Below are 20,383 nucleotides of genomic sequence, written 5' to 3'. Positions count from 1 at the left end.
GACTCCAGCGCACGGTTATTAAGGAAGGGGAAGAGCGGGAGCAAATATTTCAGTTACTGAAGGCACTGAGCACAGCTTTCAGGTCATAAGGGTCAACCCTGTTATTAACAACAATGACAAATGGAAAAAAAGACACAGCTGTATAAATGATTGACACGTGTGTTTATCCAGGCAGTAAAGCAATGTGGATTGTGATTTATATGCTATAACTATGAAAAAAGCAGATTCAAAATAGCTTGCCAGGTCGCATACAGCAGTAGAGGCAGAAGCTCTGGGGATTCTCATTACAGGCATTTGGCCAGAGCGACGTACAACAAAGCATATAACCGTAGCCAGGAACAAGCGTGTTGAAAACCCTAGAGAAAAGTACTGTTCCAAGTGCAGGGAACAACCACATTTTCAAGACCAGGCTTGATAAAGTGTTAGGTATGATCTAGTCTGTGGGTAATTAGAACACTAGGTACAATTTAGTCAGGAAAATGTCGAGCATTATTGGGATGAATGGCCTGTTCTTGTCCATGCCTTATGTCGTCCTATGTCACCTTATGTCACCTTATGTCACCTTATGTCACCTTATGTCACCTTATGTCACCTTATGTCACCTTATGTCACCTTATGTCACCTTATGTCACCTTATGTCACCTTATGTCACCTTATGTCACCTTATGTCACCTTATGTCACCTTATGTCACCTTATGTCACCTTATGTCACCTTATGTCACCTTATGTCACCTTATGTCACCTTATGTTACCTTATGTTACCTTATGTTACCTTTGTATAGGCTTTAATGAAAGCAGGTGACCGTGACGTGGAGGGATTCAGGGTTTGAGCATCTGGGCTCTGAACATTCAGACTCCTTGGGGTTTCTCGGCTATTCGCACACGTTTCCTGAGACCAAAGCTCATTTTCCCCAAAACTAAAAAAACACAAAATTCGCACTCAAGAAAAGTTCTCGGTAGAAACGCTGCTTGTTTTATACGTGTGAGCACCGCGGTCTCAGGCCGAATCCCCACAGGGGCAGCGTATGATGGCTTTCTGCCACTCCGGGATACGGGAGGGATGCAGGCAGGTAGGTACAGCCCCCGTTCGCTGCTCGAGCGGCCCCTGCTGGCTGTTTCGGGGGCCTGTGGCCCCTCCTGAGCGGGCAGCGGGGGCCGTCTACGAGCGCGCTTGCGCACAGTTGGCGAATTGGACATTCCAGGTTCGGGTGGGAATGGATATGCGAAAAAATAATAATAACAACTATGTTCTCTCATCGAAAATGACGCATAACCAAAATGACACAGACTCTGGCGTCTGATGAGTGAGAAACAGTGCAGAAACGTGACCACTGAGCCAAAGCATCCCATACAGCACTTACACTTTATGAGCAGAAGCCTGTTCAGACAGACTGTTAATGTATGTACTCGACCATTAAAACAATGTACAGGCCTGTACAATAAAAAGCTCTTCATAAATTAGTTTAGCACATCAACTGCAATAGGAGAGACAGAACATGGAGACAGTCTATGCAGAAAGGCCAATTAGGCACACAGTGAGGTTCCAAACATTTGTCGTCTCAATTTGCTAATAGATTTCACATCCTTCCGAGTAAGTTATTTATTTATTTTTTCTAATACAGTGAGAGGATGAATGGAGACTTGCCTGGACTCCAAATGAATGCATTTAAACTTTTGCCCACGCTGGCTGCAACTAAAGCCAAACTGCCAACAGAACACAAGCTCGTTCCAAACAAGAATTCTGTTGCTCAGCAACCACAATACGCCCACCCACTCTCCCCATACCACCCCCCCCCCCACCCCCCCTCTGCAATGACTCCACAGAAATCACTGTAAAGTTCTAGAAAGGTGAAAGATCTCAGAGTCCACCCCATTTATAATGCAAGATTGTTGTAGAGACTGCAGGGATATTAATATTAGATATTATAATAAGACGAGATATTATCACTGTCAAGATACTTCGCAGATGGCAATGTTTTGCAGTTTAAGATCCCCCCCCCCCCCCCTCGAAACAAACGTGAGAATCACCATTCTGTTCACGATGACGTGCCGGAAAGACTTTCCTAAACAGACAGCAGGGATGCTGGAGAGAATGGAAAAGCTTTGAAGCCATTTTTCTTCACGCCAGTTCTGGTGAGATAATACAGCATCCTGGGGCTTGTGCCGTGACAAGCCGCAGTCCGCCTCAGAAGCAATCAATCAGCTGCTGTGCTTGTGTCTGCTCTGGCCAATCAGCTGCTGTGCTTGTGTCTGCTCCGGCCAATCAGCTGCTGTGCTTGTGTCTGCTCTGGCCAATCAGCTGCTCTGCTTGTGCCTGCTCATGTTCACTATCGTTGTGACAACCCACATTGGCATCTTTTATGAGCTGATACAAATCGACAAACCTTCTCCCTTCTCCTTCTTGGTTTTTATTTCCTGCCCTCTCTCTCCCCTGAGTTTGGGGACCACTCCAGCCCTGCCCCCCACCCCCCGAGTCTGGGGCCCGCTCCAGCCCCCTGTCCCTCCCCTGAGTTTGGGGCCCGCTCCAGCCCTGTCCCTCCCCTGAGTTTGGGGCCCGCTCCAGCCCTGTCCCTCCCCTGAGTTTGGGGCCCGCTCCAGCCCTGTCCCTCCCCTGAGTTTGGGGCCCGCTCCAGCCCTGTCCCTCCCCTGAGTTTGGGGCCCGCTCCAGCCCTGTCCCTCCCCTGAGTTTGGGGACCGTTCAGACCTGGTATCTTCCCAATTTTCCTTCTGCTCTCTATAAAGTGTCTTTGTGACACTTCTCTGTTTAAAAAAAAAAGTTTTAAATTTTAAATGCCCGTGTTGAGATTGGTTTCATACATTGTCATACATACAGTACATTGCATACTCACATGACTTTCAGCATTTGCCTCAAACCTTGATTCAGTCAGCATTTGCACATAACCTCGACTCAACTTTAAATTTAATTTGAAAGTTGAGCTAAATATAAAGTATTCAGAATATCATCATTTATTTCCACAAATACAGGCTGGCAAGTTCAGCTGCCACCTGAAGGAACTTAGCTCATTATGCTCATTAAAACAAATGAGTAAATAAATAAAAGATGAACGCTTGCTTTAATTTGTTAAGCCAAATTAGGATAAACAATTCCAAGCATGAGGACAAACAAAAATGTTCCCACAATGCCATCCAAAGACAATGTGTAAAGCCCGTTCTTTTTCTGGGTTCGGGATAATAACATTTTCTTCCACATGGCCTGCATAAGGAACATGTTGAACGATCAATTTGCATGCAGAAATAAACTTCCCTGTTCAAACATTTAACATAGATTAGATTGAAAATCCCTTCCTGATAAAAGAGAAGGCAAATATTTGAAACTGAGTAAGTACTGCAAGAGCAGTTTATTTGAAGCAATCATGGGGGCTTCTGCCTTCTTAAGAAGTCAGTTTTCTCAAAAAAACAAAAAAAACAAATCCTCTCGAACCAAACCGACAACGGGAAGACCACGCAAAGTGCTAGAGATTGCGAGCCAGGCCATACCCCAGCAGCCATGGAGTCGCCCTTTGTGCCGCTTATCTGACCAATCAGCTCGCAGACGGCACTCGTGCGGCGGGCTACCGTTGATCGATTTCTCAGGTGAAAAACCCAATTAAACTTAATTTATCTGCGCGGTCGCACGTACTAAATCGGGCCTAACGCTGTCTACTTCGGCTGAGACTTTAATCCATCACAGCGAATTAATTTCTGCATGATTCTCAGGCCTGTCTGGGGGTGAATCTAAGGTATTTCTGAATTCAAAGATGCCTAAAAATAAATGAGCAGCACAAGGTGTATATATATTGCAAAGTTGTTTTGTTCATGCAGATGGAAAATGCTTTCAATCCCTGACAAAATGCGAGGATTTTTTTTTTTTTTTCTTCACCCGGTCAGAAGACAGGATTAAAATCCGAAAATCCACGAACAAAATTTTAAAAAACCTTCTGCGAAATGTGTTTCGCAGCAAGTTGAAGACCATCAATCATCGCATACAGTACCAGCCAACCAAATGCAGCAGGACGCCGGACTGGCTTACACACTTTACTGGTTGGCCCCACTAAATCCCCCAAGGTGACTTACACACGGAAGAAACTTCTGGAATACGCTCCCTCCGGGAGTCAGTTTTACATCGGAAACGATGAGTCCCCGTTAACGTGGGGCCGTAAAAGCTTAATGGTCTCTGTGACATTACTGCCTTTAAAAGGCCAGGGAGGCAGTGCCTTCCAGGCCAGAGAAGATAAAATGTTGCAAATTATGTGTGTCCCTGACCCCCCCCCCCCGATTCAGCGCCTGGGTGACTTGAAAGGGTGCGGGGGAGTGGGGGAGCGATGATCGGGGTTAATGGAAAGTTCTAGAAGATTCTGTCATTCCCTCCCCCCCCACCCCCCCAAAGGAATTGCACACCAGTAAAACAACATTGAGATGCCATGTTAAACTACTAAAATGTATATTGTTATTTGTGTTTTGGCCTGAAAGTCCCTAAAAATCTTAACAGAAAGAAAGTACCGAATCACACAAATTTGAAAGCAATTCAAGAATTTTGCTTGTTCACAAAATGAAATTCATGTCACAGCTCTGTTTACACCATTTGCAGGCAGGTCACATTCCTCAAATCACAAAAATAAAATAATAATGCTTTGATCACGCTGTCCTTGCCAACGGTTATTGTTCCCAGGATAAGCGACATCGTTTCATAAGAAACACACAGTATTACACGAGTATTTAAGTTAAAGCTCTGTCCATTCCCTCTGGAGGAAATCGCCGTTTTCACAGACCTGTGAAAGTAACATTTTGAAAAACAACGTCTGTAAAATGATCCGTTATCCGACTAAAAGCAGCAGCAGATCGCAAAATACTGAAAAAGGTTACAGACGGGGGTGTCGTACTCTCTTCGAGCAAGCACCAGACCCAATTATGTATTTATTTTTTGAGCACTTGCTCTTGCTCTGAATGAGGAGCGCATTTCACACACCAGCTACAGTCTCCGTCTAAAACGGGGTTCAGATCCGGTTCCCTGCGTGTCTTACGGCTCTGACAGCATGACCTGGTTCTGTCTTTTCAGGGGTCCTAAGGGGACGGGGGGCCGTCCGGTTTCGCGCCTGCGGGCCATCTTCCCTGGGCCAGCGCCGTCGCCACGGGACAAACAGACGGCCCCCCCCGCCCCCCCGCCCACCAAGACAGAGCTCGCTAAAGGCGGAACACGCGCTCCTCCGCTCACCCTATCATTAACCCAGGCTGATGAAATCACACGTTTTCACAGGAGCCCGACTGATTGAAATGCCAGCTTGCTGACATTTGTCATATCTTATTATTCTTATTATGAGACTGGGGCGGGGTGGTGGTGGGGGGGTGGGACGGGGTGGTGGTGGCGGGGGGGGGATTAGAGGAGAAGGGGGAGGGGAATGAACACGTGTTTTAAACGTGTCCCGGTGTCAGAGTACTGACGATGCGTCAAGCGGCTCGGCGGCGCAGCGAGCAGCACAGTGGGCTCCCAGCGAGACGGTGTGGAGTCAGAGTCCCGTCTCAGGGCCTTTCTGAGAGGAGTCTGCGTGTGGTCCCCAGGTACTCCAGCTTCCTCCACACAGTCCAAACACACGAAGGTTAGACTAACTGGAGACTCTGAAGCCTCCTTGGGGTACGAGCGTGCGAGTGATTGGTGCGTGGGCCCCGGCGATGGATTGGCGGCTGTCCAGGGAGTATTCGTGCCTATCTCCCAATGCATGCTGGGATAGCATCCAGCCTCCCCCCCCACAACCCTGACCTAGAGTAAGTGGTTTAGAAGATGGATGGATGGCTGGATGTCAATGTACTGTGAAATCGCCAGCATAGGTGACCTAGCAGTGGAAGCCATCAGCTAGAAGCTCTGAGATGTTGGTTGGTACAAACCGATGTTGAATTTAACCAACTGGTCTCTCAGAGATCTGAGATTGACAGACACTTTTCACAGAAAATGAAACTGAATTTACCAGCCCTGTACGGTACATGTACAAAAGCTTAGCCATTATCGTCAATCATCTTTCCGACAAGTGTGCGAACAATTTAATAATAATGCTTTACATTTATATAGCGCTTTTTCCACAATCTCAAGATGCTTTACAGTGAAGAGGGGGAGGTTCATCCACCACCGATGTGTATCACCTAGCAACCCACTTGAGCGATGTCATTTTGACTCATTCTCCCACGCACAAGCTGAGGTGGATTGGGAGGTGCGGGGGGTGGATTGGGGGGGTGGTGAATAGATAAATACATGTCACCATTATATTCAAAACATCTCCAGAAAACATCTTTGTTATGATTGTAGCCAGCTCATTAAGTCCTCTATGCGGTTGCTGAGTCGCTTTCATTGTGATGCCTCTCTATGTGGTTAGACACTTCAGTGCGTCAAAGCGCTGAACGCTATTTAGTCGCGACATTGTGGAACGTTAACGAGCCAATTATGGCAAACAATGCGGGACGAGCAGAACTGAGCGTGCAGCATTCTAACTGACCCCCATGCGTCACTGCAGCCTGACTAATAATTCATCTGATTGCTCTGGTCTGGTTTATTTTATTTTATTTTTTTTTTAGAACGAAAATAACCAAGAGCCGTAATTGGAACAAAAGATTCTGCAAATCCGTAAACATTCAAGCCCGTTAGCCGTTAGCGCTGACCCGCCGAACCGGTTTTATTTGTGCCGAGTGAAAATCGGACGGTGTTTTCTTAGATTCCCCCAAAAACGAGATCCCACCATTCCAGCTGACAACTTGAAACCACTTGTCTTTTATGAATATTAAATTCACGTTTTTAAACAATATTGAAACGGAATTGTGTGTTATTCGTACATTCAGCAACCTGTCGCGGTTTGGACAGTTTCACATCGACGGTGAAATGTTAAAGTTTCACTGTAGGGGTGCCAACGCTGTACTTGCTCAATACGATGTTTGGAGTATTAACTAGCCAGTTACCTCAAGGTTGACTTGGGCGTTAGTGAGGGTTCCATAGTTTGCCGACAACCTTTTAGTAAAATCTACACGTACCAAATAAGCCAAAAAAGCTGCCCTCAATATATAGCAATACAATGTGAAAGAATATCAAACGTTTATTACTCACCACTCAACAGTTGTTTTTTTTTTTGCTTGAATGAGCTTGTCACTTCACCTGCACGACGTGTTCGACAACACAGTGCATGGACTTGCTCATGCACTTCCAGCTAATACAGATGACCTTACCTCATGTTTCACGAATGCTAGGGTGACCAGTTGTTGAAAAGGCATGCAACATGATGTAAAATCTTCCAATTCTTATTAGACTATTAAAGGGCTTGTAACAATGACCAACTAAGTTGCATTCAACTCCTTGGTGACAAAAACCTTCTGTTTTTGGACTAAAAACATTATCCATTCCATCAGATCCTTGTCACTTCCATCTATCTATCCAATCATTTTGTGAACTGCTTACTCCAGGTTAGGGGCGGGGGTGGGGGCTGGGGGGGGGTAGGGTCGTGAGGTCGCAGGGTCAGCAGGCATTGGGTGAAAGATAGCAATACATGCTGGACAGGTCACCAATCCATCACACAGCCTTATCAAATCAGGTCGACCCCCCCCCCTCAAAGTCATAAAAAAATATTTCTCTGCTGAAGGAACACCAGTGCCCCTAAAGCCGGTCGGATCTCTATGCGGCATAACACAGGCCAGGAAAGCTGGGAAAATGCCAGGAAATTCCCGCAGGAATCCGGTCACAAGCCTGGAAAACCAGCTCAGCTGACACACGCAGGTGGTGCACAGGTTTCTATTTTTAAACTGTGCTGAAGGGCCGAACAGTTCCTCTCCCCACCCTCCCCCAAATTCCATTTATAAAACAATGTATGCATGGGATATGCAGTGTGTACAGTGCATGCCTTCTAATAATAAGAGTGAAAAGACTATTTATTATCATTTTATCAGTAGGGGAGGCAGAGGTACGTTGTTACTAGATTCACACCTGGGCAAAAGCACATTTAATGGCATTTTTGCATGGTACTTTTTCCCGCTTCAATGATCAAAGGACTGAGAGCAAGTCTACGGCAGACCATGCTCCCCCCCCACCCCCGAGAAAGGATCTTTGCTAAAAGCGATTTATGAGTCACTCCAGATTAATCAGTAGTGCCCCCAGAACCTCTCCATCTATTCTCATCCACATGGGATGTAAATGCTAAATTAAACATTTCATTTTAATCTTTTCCAAAAACGGAAAAGTGCTGAAGCCCCATAGAATCACCGTCAATGTTCCTGGGCTTGGCGGCCAACTCGGGCATAACAGTCAGCAGCGACCCGGGGGGGGGGGGGGATTGGGGGGGGGTCTCTGTGGCTGAAAGCAGGGTCTAAGTGCCACATCTCACCCCCTCAGAACAATAACCAGTTTAATATGCATCAAATATTCAATAAGGCGTAATTAGCAAAATGAATGGTGATTTGCAGTAGCGGCTCATGGGTCCCATCACAAGGGCAGCAAGCAGCACATAGAAAATTAGTTGTAAGGTTGAAACCGAGCAGAAACGTACAAAAACCCCTCTAAAAACATGAACTGAAGTGGTACTGTGGGTATACAAATGAATAAATTGGGTTTATTTTCTCTTCTCTCTCTCGAACTAGAGAAAACATCGCTCCCTTGCCTCCTCTGACCAGCTACCGCTGGTGATTTGCATTGAGTTGCGACAAAATGAAAGGTACACAGACTAATCAATTCAAGAATCCTCTCACAAGCGTACCCAGTAGATATTGTCCATCAGGCCGGCAAAAATGGAGGGCGTTCCATTAAAAAAGCTTAAAAAACCTCAGTTTCACTATATGCCATAAGACCTTGGGAAAACACAGTGGGGAAACTACAGGCAGTTACATGAAGATGACAAAGTCACCGTGTGGAGCTCACAAGAGCGTAGGCTAGAAGTACAAATATCAGTATACATCATGCTTTCATCAACACACGTCATTGCACGCCATGACAACACATTACAGCCTGCAAATAACATCAAAATAATACATTTGCATATAGAGGGCCATTGGAATCTTCCAATAGTGTCATACATTACATTGCTGTGAGATTAGTCATGTGATGGTGATGACTTATGTAGACCTTTGTCACCCCACTGCTGGCTAACCCTGAAATTAACCAAAGCTCTTCACCCCCAACAAAGAGTGTTTGTGCATGTGTATACAATATACATGTAGGCGGAAACAAAACAGAAGAAGGACGCTGTTTGGAGATTGAGTGGTCGGTGCAGTTCTCACCACTGTGGTTGAGGGCCAGCCCAAGCAAGTCCTCCCTCTGGGAGCGACCAGCTCCAGCTTCTCACTGTGCAGAATTCCTCAGACCTTCAGATGTCGGTTTTTTTTCTTCCTGGTTGGAATAATCCAAAAAGCGAAAAATAAATAAATAAATAAACTTGTCCAGAAGACACCAAGCCAACGGGGGACTCTTCATGACAGTCAATCCCAAACATGTTAGCCCCCAAGCAGCATTTGAGGCCCATGTGAACCAGAGGACCCAAAAAGCTCCAAACAGAGTCTCTTCCAAAAATCCAGGGAGGGGGCCCTCAAAACAGGCCTTCTTATATCCTCTCCTCAGTCACCTGACTGCTAGAAAAATGGCCTCCTCACAGTCACCTGACAGTTCACAAAATGGCCTCCTCACAGTCACCTGACAGTTCACAAAATGGCCTCCTCACAGTCACCTGACAGTTCACAAAATGGCCTCTTCCCAGTCACCTGATTTCAAAATGGGAGACTGCGCCACCACCAGCCAGCAATTTGGATGGATCTGATACAAAAAAAAGGTATAAAATGTGTGCCTACACATATGCCCGTCACTCCTAACACCATATGGACTATAATTAAAGAGGAGAAAAAAATCAAAGATGATTGTATATGTGTTCCATGTTATTAAAAAAAAGATGGTCGGAGGTTGTATAAAGATGCACAGGTTTATTTTTCCAACATTATTGGAAACCCCATAATTAAATTGTTTTCTAGGACAGAGACACCATGTACTTACATGTACACCATGTTTTTTCCATGCTGAATTTCTCTGTTTATGTTTCACTAGGATGAGTCAGATAAAAGGGGGTGTTATTACTGGGGTCATTCACGTTAAGTTTTTCCATTAGGCCCACAACAGCTCAAAATTTGGACATATATTTCCCCTTTAAAAATCATGAGTACTGCAGTGTTCTTTGTATGAGTTCTTTTTTTGTGATTTCCTCTCAATCAGAAAGCACTTAGAGCCTTGAGAACCAAGGCGTGCGGATTATTTAGCCGATCAAGGACTCAAATGAATCTCTGGGGCTGAAACACACTGAAAACCGACGGACACCGCGGCCCCTCCATGGCCGGATTCGGACAGTACCTGTTTTAGGCAGTAGGGTACCTGTAATTATGGAAAGTGCTTGTCTAATTTGCGTATTCAACCAAGTTTAGGTTCCAGTTGCCTCATTCACCTTATTCACCTGCTGGTTCTCTTAGTGGAGGATTAAACAAGTTTAATGTTGATGAATGAGGAGGTGGATTAAAACCAATATCAATCTGCCTTTTTATATATTAACTTTATGAATCTGCAATCCAGCCCCTCATTTCTTAGCGCCTGCTGTTCCTTTAACATGTAACAACATTGAGTGTTTTTTAAATATTTTCTTCTATATTTTTATGTTTCTTCTTTTTTGTTAGCATTATTATTTACAGTCACACATTGGCCACGTTGCGCTTTATATTCTTACCTGGCGCGTGGAATCGACGGATTACTAATCCGCACCCAGAATGTGCAAATACAGTACGCGCCCTTGAGCCGTTCTTAGTTACACACTGACGATGTCCCTGCGAGGTCGAAACAGTCTTTTTTTTTTTTAAACGAAAAAATACTGCTACAATAAAGGCTGTCTAAACACTATATTTTGCAAAAGAGCAAAGAGCAGGGTTCCCGGAGCCAACATGGCCGACAGCGCTATGCAAAGAGCAGGGTTCCCGGAGCCAACATGGCCGACAGCGCTATGCAAAGAGCAGGGTTCCCGAGGGGCTCCCTCCCTCACGCCGGTCAAACTCAGATCCTGCTGGGGTTATTTATTCGGCTCCACCGGGGCAGTGGTGGTGGGGGGGGGGGGTATGAGGGGGGTGGAAGCAGCTGAGATCAAGCGATCAAAGGAAAGAAGTCGAATCCGGACCGACGGAGAGCACCACACGAAGACTTCATTAGCGCTGACCGAATTCCGGTCGTACGTAATTAAGAGGCGTTCGACCCTCGTAATGAATCGAGAAAAGAAGCCGAAGCCCATGGTAGCGTCGCATGCTGCCTGAGGACATGTGACGCATACCATTCGCTTCTCCCAAATATCACATAAGGGGCGTACAGTACAGGGCAAGAGCGCTTTTCTGCTTCACCCGATGTGGCCCCTTCAACTGTGTCCAGCAAAAAGAAGACTAGATTTTTACACTGCTGTTTTTCAATTGCTGCAACAAAAAAGATGATTTTCAGTGTGAACCGAAGCCTAGTATATCATCCTAGTGTGTCATTTTGTACAAGTGTGTGTGTGTGTGAGTGTGTGTGCGTGTGTGTGTGTGAGAGTGTGTGTGTCTGTGTGTGGGCGTATGTGTGTGTGTGTGTGTGCGCGTGCGTATGTGTATGTGTGTGTGTGTGTGTGTGTGTGTGTCTGAGATTGTGTTTGTGTGTCTGTGTCCCTCACTGCTGAGGAGCTCTTTTTAGCAGGGGTGAGTGTGTACTCCGGTGGCCCTGCCATTGTGTGAGCTGCAGACAGAAGCAAGTCTCTACCCCCCCTCCCTTACCCCCCCCACCCCCCCCCCCCGTCCTGCTGCTGTCGTCTGATACTCTGAGCTGCCTTCCCTCGCCTGTTTCTCTGACATTTTCCTCCTCCCTTCAGGATGAGGCAGAGGAGGGAGAGGAAGGTGAAGGAGGAGGAGACGGAGCCATGCGGCACCCTGTCTCTCCACCACCCCGCCGACAGATCGACCTGCTGCTGAACATACTGCTGGACCCCACCCCGTTCAGGTTTCACTCCCCCATACCCCGCGCCCCCCCCGCACCCCCTCACCCCCTACCCCCACCCTCTGGGGGTGTGGCAGGCACCCAGTAGCCAGGCTTGATCCCACACAGGGCCGGATCTCAGACTACTGGTTCCATGCCCCTCCCCCCCAAAAACAAAACTAAAATAAAAAATAAAAAAACGACCACGCGACAGCTTTACGAAGCAGCAAAACCTGCCACCTGCGACAACCTGAGTGATCTACTGGCCGTGATCAACGTGATCAGACGAACTGCTCGCCTGGGTGCAGCGTGCTCCAGAAGCGGTGAGGGGGGGTGGAGGTGGAGGGGGGGAGAGTGGAGGGGGGAGGGGCAGCGCAATCTGGAAGCCACAGGCTGTCCTGTCCGATGGCCTGCAGCTTCACGTGAGGCTCACAAGCGTGTACACGCACAAACAACATGAACAACAGACTGCTGTGTGCAAATAGCACTGACCTCCAATACAGGAGTTCATACAGCACGTTTCGAGCTGGTGGGGGGACGGAGGGGGAGGGGGGGACAGGGGGAGAGGGGAGGCGTGCATTGTGGCAGTTTTCTTCAGATTAAATTTATTTATTTTTAAAGTAACCACAACATGGAACGCAATTGTGACTGATGCTTTGGGCTCAGTAAACTCCAAATGGCTTGATGTAGAACACAGTGGGAAAGATTCAGCTTAAATCCAGTCAACAGAACACCTTGTCCTCGAAAAAATCTTATTCACACATTTAATGTCTATTGTAACCCTTATAGATTCTAAAATTAAAATAAAAAACTGGTTTAAGCATGTATTCATGTTCCTCTGGCAAAGTCATGGGAGTACTGTAGAGGGCAGGGGTCTGTGTGATGTCTATTTATGATAAATACATTATATTTTAACCTAAGGTATATTTCCATAGTCCCCTGCAGGGTATAAGTATCATTAGAATAAAAGGGAAGGACACAGATAATAATGCAGGTATTAAACCTTTTAAGGCGTAAGAAACGCAAAATATCCACGGCCAGATGTACCTCTCCCCTGGCAGCATGACAAGCCACCAGGACCCTCCATTTATCATCCTATCCCAGCCACCTGCCATTTTGTGGAGACCTGCAGTGAAGAGAGAGAGAGAGAGAGAGAGGGGGAGGGAGAGAGAGAGAAGGAGGGGGGGAGAGCGAGACCTTAATTCAGCAAGTGAGGGGATGGGGGAGAGAAACATATGGACAAATCCCCTCATGTCTGACAGCAAATAAATCAGGGTCAGCCCATCACTGAATGTCCTGAATCAGGTACCCCCGCAGTCCCTCAGTCCCATTAAACTCTCTCTGGGCCGTGCGCGACTCTCACACACACCCAATGAGCCAGAAACGGCCAGACCCAGTGGTCTGGGGTGACCAATTTCTGATGGAAAAAAAAAAAAAAAGCCTGAAATTCATTCTTCATTGCTCCACCGAAGGCTTTGGGGTCAGTTTCCCAGCCAAGTCTTGTAAATACCACAGCCAATGAGAAGTCTTGTAAATAGCACAGCCAATGAGAAGTCTTGAAAATACCACAGCCAATGAGCAAGTCTGTAAATACCACAGCCAATGAGCAGTCTTGTTAATACCACAGCCAATGAGCAGGTCTGTAAATACCACAGCCAATGAGAAGTCTTGTAAATACCACAGCCAATGAGCAGTCTTGTAAATACCACAGCCAATGAGCAGTCTTGTAAATACCACAGCCAATGAGCAGTCTTTTAAATACCACAGCCAATGAGCACGTCTGTAAATACCACAGCCAATGATCAGTCTTGTTAATACCACAGCCAATGAGCAGTCTTGTAAATACCACAGCCAATGAGAAGTCTTGTAAATAGCACAGCCAATGAGCAGTCTTGTTAATACCACAGCCCATGAGCAGGTCTGTAAATACTACAGCCAATGAGCAGTCTTGTAAATACCACAGCCAATGAGCAGTCTTGTAAATACCACAGCCAATGAGCAGTCTTGTAAATACCACAGCCAATGAGCAGTCTTTTAAATACCACAGCCAATGAGCAGTCTTTTAAATACCACAGCCAATAAGCAGTCCTTTAAATACCACCGCCAATGAGCAGTCTTTTAAATACCACAGCAAAGCAGTCTTAAATCCACAGCCAATGAGCAGTCTTTTAAATACCACAGCAGAGGAGCAGTCTGACTGAGAATCCATAACCACCGGGTTCTGCTAATTTAAGGCATAACAGAGCACACTCGGGACAAATCAACCCAACAGGATGGTAATGAAAACGGAAATGGGAGTCGACACCGGTCCCCTCTCAGGGGGGTTGATAACCGGACCAATCACATTCTTGGGAAAGGCTGGGCCGGATTCTCCGGGGTATTACGCGCTTCCCCTTTTTCCCCCGAGGCCGCGACTGCTCCTTCTCGTTTATTAGCCGGTCAGTCAGGGATGTCTAATCTCTTTTTTTCCTCGGTGTCTGCGGTTCATTCTTAAAGACAGGAGCAGTAATTATAGTGACTGCTGCTTTCATCCCTCCGGTGAGAGCGTGTCCACGTCCGTCACGGTTTGCCAAACCCGCTCCGGGCCGGCAGGCGCCGCCGTCAGTCTCGGCCGAGCGAGACCGGCGGCTTTCATCCGGACACCGGCGCGATCGCTCGGCGCCGAAACGTTCCGTTCCGTTCTGCTGTTTGTGTTTTTGTTTGTTTGTTTGTTTTTACGCGACAGTGTAGCTTGACAGTAGCGTTAGATAACATTCCATCAATCCGGCGGACACTGAGTCGGCACCGCTCGCAAACAACGGCGAAACGCGAACGCGTTAGCCTGGTGAATATGAGGAAATAGTGCCGAACTTGGCTAACGAGACCAGCTCGGAAAGGGCACGTCGGCTATGGTGGGCCACTGAAGAGGAGGAATCTTCCCCACTGGGGGAAAAAATAAATAAAATTCTCCCCATATTCAGTGACATGTAAGCTTGTAATGCTGACCATTATGTGGAGCAAAAGTTTCTTAAATGAATCTCGCTGTAGCTTCAGTGCACCTCGCTGGGAGCATAGGACATCTGTGGACCCGCGTGTGTGTTACTGAAGTTCATTTCTGCCCGCGTGCGATAATGACCTGCTAGAGAGAGCCTATAAAAAATATTTTTAAAAACGTTTAGTTCCACATTCCTTTTCTTTTCAAATGAACAAAATGTTCTGTTCCTGCTGTGCAATTGCCTCCAACTTCACAGCTAGCGTGCTCGAAAACAACAAAAAAAAACAAAAACAAAAAATTGGAACCTGTTGCTCATTAAACAACACAAGACACAACAACTTGGAAGATAGCAAGTGGATAGAACCATGCGGGTTGCATTCCATGGTCAGAACAAAACAACGCACAGGGTCTCCCAGTCTTCCTGGTGATCACTGTTTATGCCCCTCGTTTAATAAACAAAGCATTCCTACTCCCAAAATTATTTGGAGAAAAACGTTAATGTATTGTAAGTACAGCAAACGTATTTACCCACTCGCACATATGTTCTTCCAGCTTATTTTTGATGCTAGATTTCCAGGCAATGCTATTTTATTGGACGTGTATTTGGATCACACAAGCCTATCGCAGGTATTCTATCCGCATGTACCAGAGATTAAACTTCAACAAGATGCTGAATCACGTTCCGTTCTCTAAAATAGTCCATTATTGGATCCTGGTCCCACACTGGCCCTTTCAGTGGGTGAAACAAAATTTTGCTCAACTCAACACTGATTTCACTATTCAGTAGATTGAAAAGCATTATTATTATTATTATTATTATTATTATTATTATTATTATTAATAATAATAATTGTTATTATCTTGACTGGGCTGGCCAGTGGAGGATGGGCTCCCTCTCTATAGCTGGGTTCCTCCAAAATATCTTCCCATTGGGGAGTTCTTTCTCACCAACGTTTGAGTGTTTTTCGCCCCACTAGAAAGTTTTTTTTTTTCAATTGCTGGCTTTTTGGGGGTTCAGGTTAAGGCCTGGTTTTTGCTCAATGTTCCTTCATGTTTCCTCTGTACAGCATCTTTGACACAGTGTCTCGGTGAAAAGCACTATGCGCACAATGAAAAGTTGAGTTGAGTCGAGTTGGAGTTGGAGTTGGAGTTGGAGTTGGAGTTGGAGTTGGAGGGGTAGTTTGGAATGAGTTGGGTCTAACATACATTACAGGAGTTGGAGTTGGACGTGTGATCTGGAAAGTTGAGACTAGAGTGAGAGTTCGGAGAACTCCGATAGTTCAACTTGGATCTGAGGTTAATGTTTAACAGCATAATCGAGAACAGCCGCAGTTACAAACTGAAAAAATCTGCTCAATGTTCCTTCATGTTTCCTCTGTACGGCATCTCTGCCACAGTGTCCCTGTAAAAAGCACTATGCATACAATGAGAAGCTTAATGAAGTTGAGTTGAGCTGGAGCAGGAGCTGAAGCTGGAGTTGGAGTTGAATTGAGAACATGCAATAAGGCCAGTGGAGCTGATTCCCCTGTGGCTGGGCCTCTGGCTTGGAGGACACAGCAGACACAGCGCCTCTGCTGGACTGGCTGCTCTCAGGGGCTTGCAGGGCAGTGTGACTTAGAGATTCACGGCCAACTGAGACCGGTGCCTGTTAGAGAGAAGGCGGAGGCTCATTCTGTTACAAAGGAGTAAATCCCCCACGAGGAAGAACAGTAGTCATCCTCAGCAGCATGTGTGCCTCTGGTAGCTCACATGGGCTAACAAGCATCAAAGTAAAAAAAGTTATTTTGGGCTTGAGTTACAGAAAATTGAGGCTTTTTTTAAAAAAAACTCCCCTTCTTGTTACAAGCAAGAGCCATGTTGTTAGCAGGAGAAAGTGTCTGGCAGAATTAGACGGGCAGCTGTGGTTCTTCAGAGTCGCCCCTGTCTGTGGTGTCACACACAGCAAAGAAAGATGAGAGAGAAAGCAGGAACAAGGCAAACATCTAAAAATAGCTCTGTCAAAGTTGTTGATGATGGAGTAAGGAAAGCAGGCAGCTCCTTCTCTGACATTAATTGGAAAAAGAAATCAAGGCTGCACAGATCTGAACAAGATGTTTTTGAAGGCTTATTCATTTATTTATTTACTTATTATTTACTTATATTCTAACAAAAATGGACCGAAATGAGAAAGCACAAACAGGCTTTAGAAGGCAGGAGACGGCAGACAGGAGAGATTTCCCAGCAAACAAACAGAATGAAGTCCGTCGTCCAGGAGGATAAGGTTGAGGAACAGATCAAAGCACCATCTGTCCTCTCAGGTCCGGGGCACCTCTGCTCTGCTAAATTGGCAGGGAACTCTCAGCAGTTCCGACTGTAGGGACTCTAACCACCGACGGCTGTGGGTACGGTGACCGGAAATAAACCCGTTAATAAACCCTCTTCTGCGCAGACTTGACCTGCTCCTGGTCGCCCTCCGCAGCCTGCTACCCCGCCGCCTGAGAGCAGCGTTTTCCCCGTCAGTCCATCAGCAGGCTACGCCATCAGGTGGGAGCAGGACAAGATCACACACGCAGAAAAAAAGCACTGGTTTATTTCCGGTTATCCGTAGCCATAGCCGCAGCCGCCGATGCTTAAAGTACCCGGTGTTGTGGTAAGGGCAAAGAGGAAAGCCTCAAACGCCAAACAAAAAAGGAGAAACAATCTCCCGTAAAACAGCCGCTTCTCACGAGCTGAATTGGTAAATGGACTGCATTTATGTAGCGCTTTTATCCAAAGCGCTTTACAATTGATGCCCCGCATTCACCAGAGCAGTTAGGGGTGAGGTGTCTTGTTCAGGGACACTTCGACACGCCCAGGGCGGGGATCGAACCGGCAACCCTCCGACTGCCAGGCAACCGCTCTTACCTCCTGAGCTTTGTCGCCCCGCTATGCTGAATTGGTTATGCTACACAGGCTCATTGGTTGAACGTCCGTTTACCTCATTTTTGAAATTTTAATTATGTATTTTAATTTTTGTATTTTTGTAAGTGCTCCATTTGTTCCCGCTCTCAATCAATGTAGCGATTCAGACCATCAGGAAGGGGGGGGGGGTCACAGTGGCCACAGAAACCCCGTGGACTTACACAGTCAAGTTGCATCCAGAGATGAAAGGCTGAACACTAGAGTCAGCAGGTGAGGATCCAACGGGATGCGGTTGGGGGATTTCATTGTTCTTTGACCCATGTGGCCATTCTATCAAAGTGAGGTCTGCCCTTTCAGGTTCTGTGGTGTATTGATCGATGCCAGCAAAAAACAGTCATCTGCAATATACTGGATTACTGTGTGTGACCCCCCCCACAGGACTGAGATAAGTAGAGTGGTGGCCTAACTGATCCTGCTCCAGACACTGTCCTGTTACAAACTGGGCTCAAAATCAAAAGCAAAAAACAGGAGTTTATTAAACTTAGTCTAAACAATAAAAGTATAATACATTAGCACAGGGTGTGCATCTGGGGTGTAAAGCCATGCGTGGATTAGTGTTAAATGCGGTGTAGGGTCGGATGTTGTAAATGTAAAAAGCAAAAAAAAAAAAATACAAAAAAAAAAACCCAAACCAAAACTGACCAAAGAAATAATAAAATTGACTGCTTGGGGAGCAGACCAGGAGCAAGACCCTGAATGAGACAGAAAGCAGCCCTCTTAAATCCCCCGAGCAGCCAATTTAAACCCGCAGGTGCAGCCACTCAGCACTGATGACCACTCGACCACCTGCACCCGCGAAGAGGAGAACACAGAGCAGAGCAGGTAGCCAGACAGGTGGCTCGTCACGCTCTGTGCCCGTGCTCTATTTATTCGTTTGTTTGACAGGGACATTACTGCACATTAATAACGTTTCTGTAAAGGTTAGCCGGGGAGGCTAATTTTCACCTGTTAGTCCCTGGGCTACACGTGCTGGCTGTGGGGAGGAAACCGGAGCACCCAGAGGGGAACCCATGAGAACACGGGGAGAACACGCGAACCCAGAGGGGAACCCATGAGAACACGGGGAGAACACGCGAACCCAGGGGGGAACCCACAAGAACACGGGGAGAACACACGAACCCAGAGGGGACCCGGGGCCAGTCAGGGCTCGAACCCAGAACCACCTTCCTGTGCGGCGCTAGCTGCTGCATCACCATGCCACCGCGCCACCATGCCACCACGCCACTGGGCCACCATGCCACCACGCCACCATGCCACCATGCCAACGTGCCACCATGCCACCACGCCACAGTGCCACCATGCCACCATGCCACCATGCCACCGTGCCACCATGCCACCGCGCCACCATGCCCCCACGCCACCGGGCCACCAGGCCACCGCGCCACCACGCCACCGTGCCACCACGCCAACGTGCCACCATGCCATCATGCCACCACGCCAACGTGCCACCATGCCATCATGCCACCATGCCACCGTGCCACCGCGCCACCTCTACGCTAGCATTGCAATTCCTGCCAGTCTGGACTCACAGAAATCAAGGGTGCATTTCAAATTTCAGAGATCTGTTTTCTTTTTTTTCTTTTTTTTTTTGTTGGAATACTTGAAATGTCGTTTAGATGCTTCTTAAGTGCTTTTTTAATTTCAACAAATGTGCTGAAAATGCGTCCTAATCAGTGCCCGGAAGGAGCTGCGTGCAAAATGCATTTGGCCAAAGAACGAGAAACAGATGCAAATTGAAAACAGAAATGAAAGGATAATGTGACTAATTTCCAGAACTAGAATTAGAATCGGTAGTTCAGTCACGACTCTTGAGTAAATGGGATGGGGGGGTGGCCCAATTTAATTAAGAACAGAATTCAACTCAATTAAATGCTTAATGCTGAACAAATGAGAGAGATTTCAGGTTGATGCTGAAACAAAGATGTAGATAAATGATGCCAATGCACCTCTCGAAACAGAAGAGCCAAGTCATTGCACACCCTTCCTTGCCCTCCATCCACCCCCCACCCCCCCACCAAACTAGAATGCCTGAAATAGAACTCAGCAAATAGCCAGGTCTACCCAAACACCCAGCTACACCAATAAACTTTCCGGGCCCAAAAACATGTAGGTGTAATTGGATTGTCCGGACGTGGCATGCAGTGGAATCGATCAGGAAATTTTGCAGCAGCTCTCAGTCACAAAGCGCAGCAGTTTCTAGGGCGTCGCCACCACCACATCCTCACATTTAGCTCCTCACCAGCCGGTAAAAATCCAGCAAAAAAAAAAAAAAATATTGCAGCATTTTGCATGATAGTTATTACTTTAGATGTTTCCTGCACAGTGTAAAAGAATAATATGAACACTAGTAGCGTGCAGTGAGAAATTAATCTGGAAGCCAGGGCATAGACGGTTGAACGTACCCTAAGAGTCCTGAGCCTTTACCTTTGCTCTAAACGATCTCCCGCTGACGGAAAGCTTTAACGCTTTCTCTACACTGAAACGAGTAA

General features: G+C 46.7%; 1 protein-coding gene and 1 long non-coding RNA gene across 2 annotated transcripts in view; both read right to left on the bottom strand.

Annotated features, from left to right (window-relative positions):
- Window positions 1-9,518, bottom strand: part of LOC135242967 (corticotropin-releasing factor receptor 1-like) — a 182,608-nt gene extending 173,090 nt beyond the window's left edge. The window contains exon 1 of the mRNA XM_064314344.1: window positions 9,241-9,518. The gene's annotated coding sequence lies outside the window, so the exon portion shown is untranslated. The remainder of the gene's footprint in view (window positions 1-9,240) is intronic.
- Window positions 9,519-12,566: 3,048 nt separating this feature from the next.
- LOC135243609 (uncharacterized) overlaps window positions 12,567-20,383 on the bottom strand; it is a 41,173-nt gene continuing 33,356 nt past the window's right edge. Inside the window, exon 3 of the long non-coding RNA XR_010326696.1 lies at window positions 12,567-13,106. This is a non-coding gene — a long non-coding RNA (uncharacterized LOC135243609). The remainder of the gene's footprint in view (window positions 13,107-20,383) is intronic.

Source organism: Anguilla rostrata, chromosome 17 (genome assembly GCF_018555375.3).
Source record: "Anguilla rostrata isolate EN2019 chromosome 17, ASM1855537v3, whole genome shotgun sequence".
NCBI classification, from domain to species: domain Eukaryota; kingdom Metazoa; phylum Chordata; class Actinopteri; order Anguilliformes; family Anguillidae; genus Anguilla; species Anguilla rostrata.
This window is presented reverse-complemented; position numbering and strand designations above follow the sequence as displayed.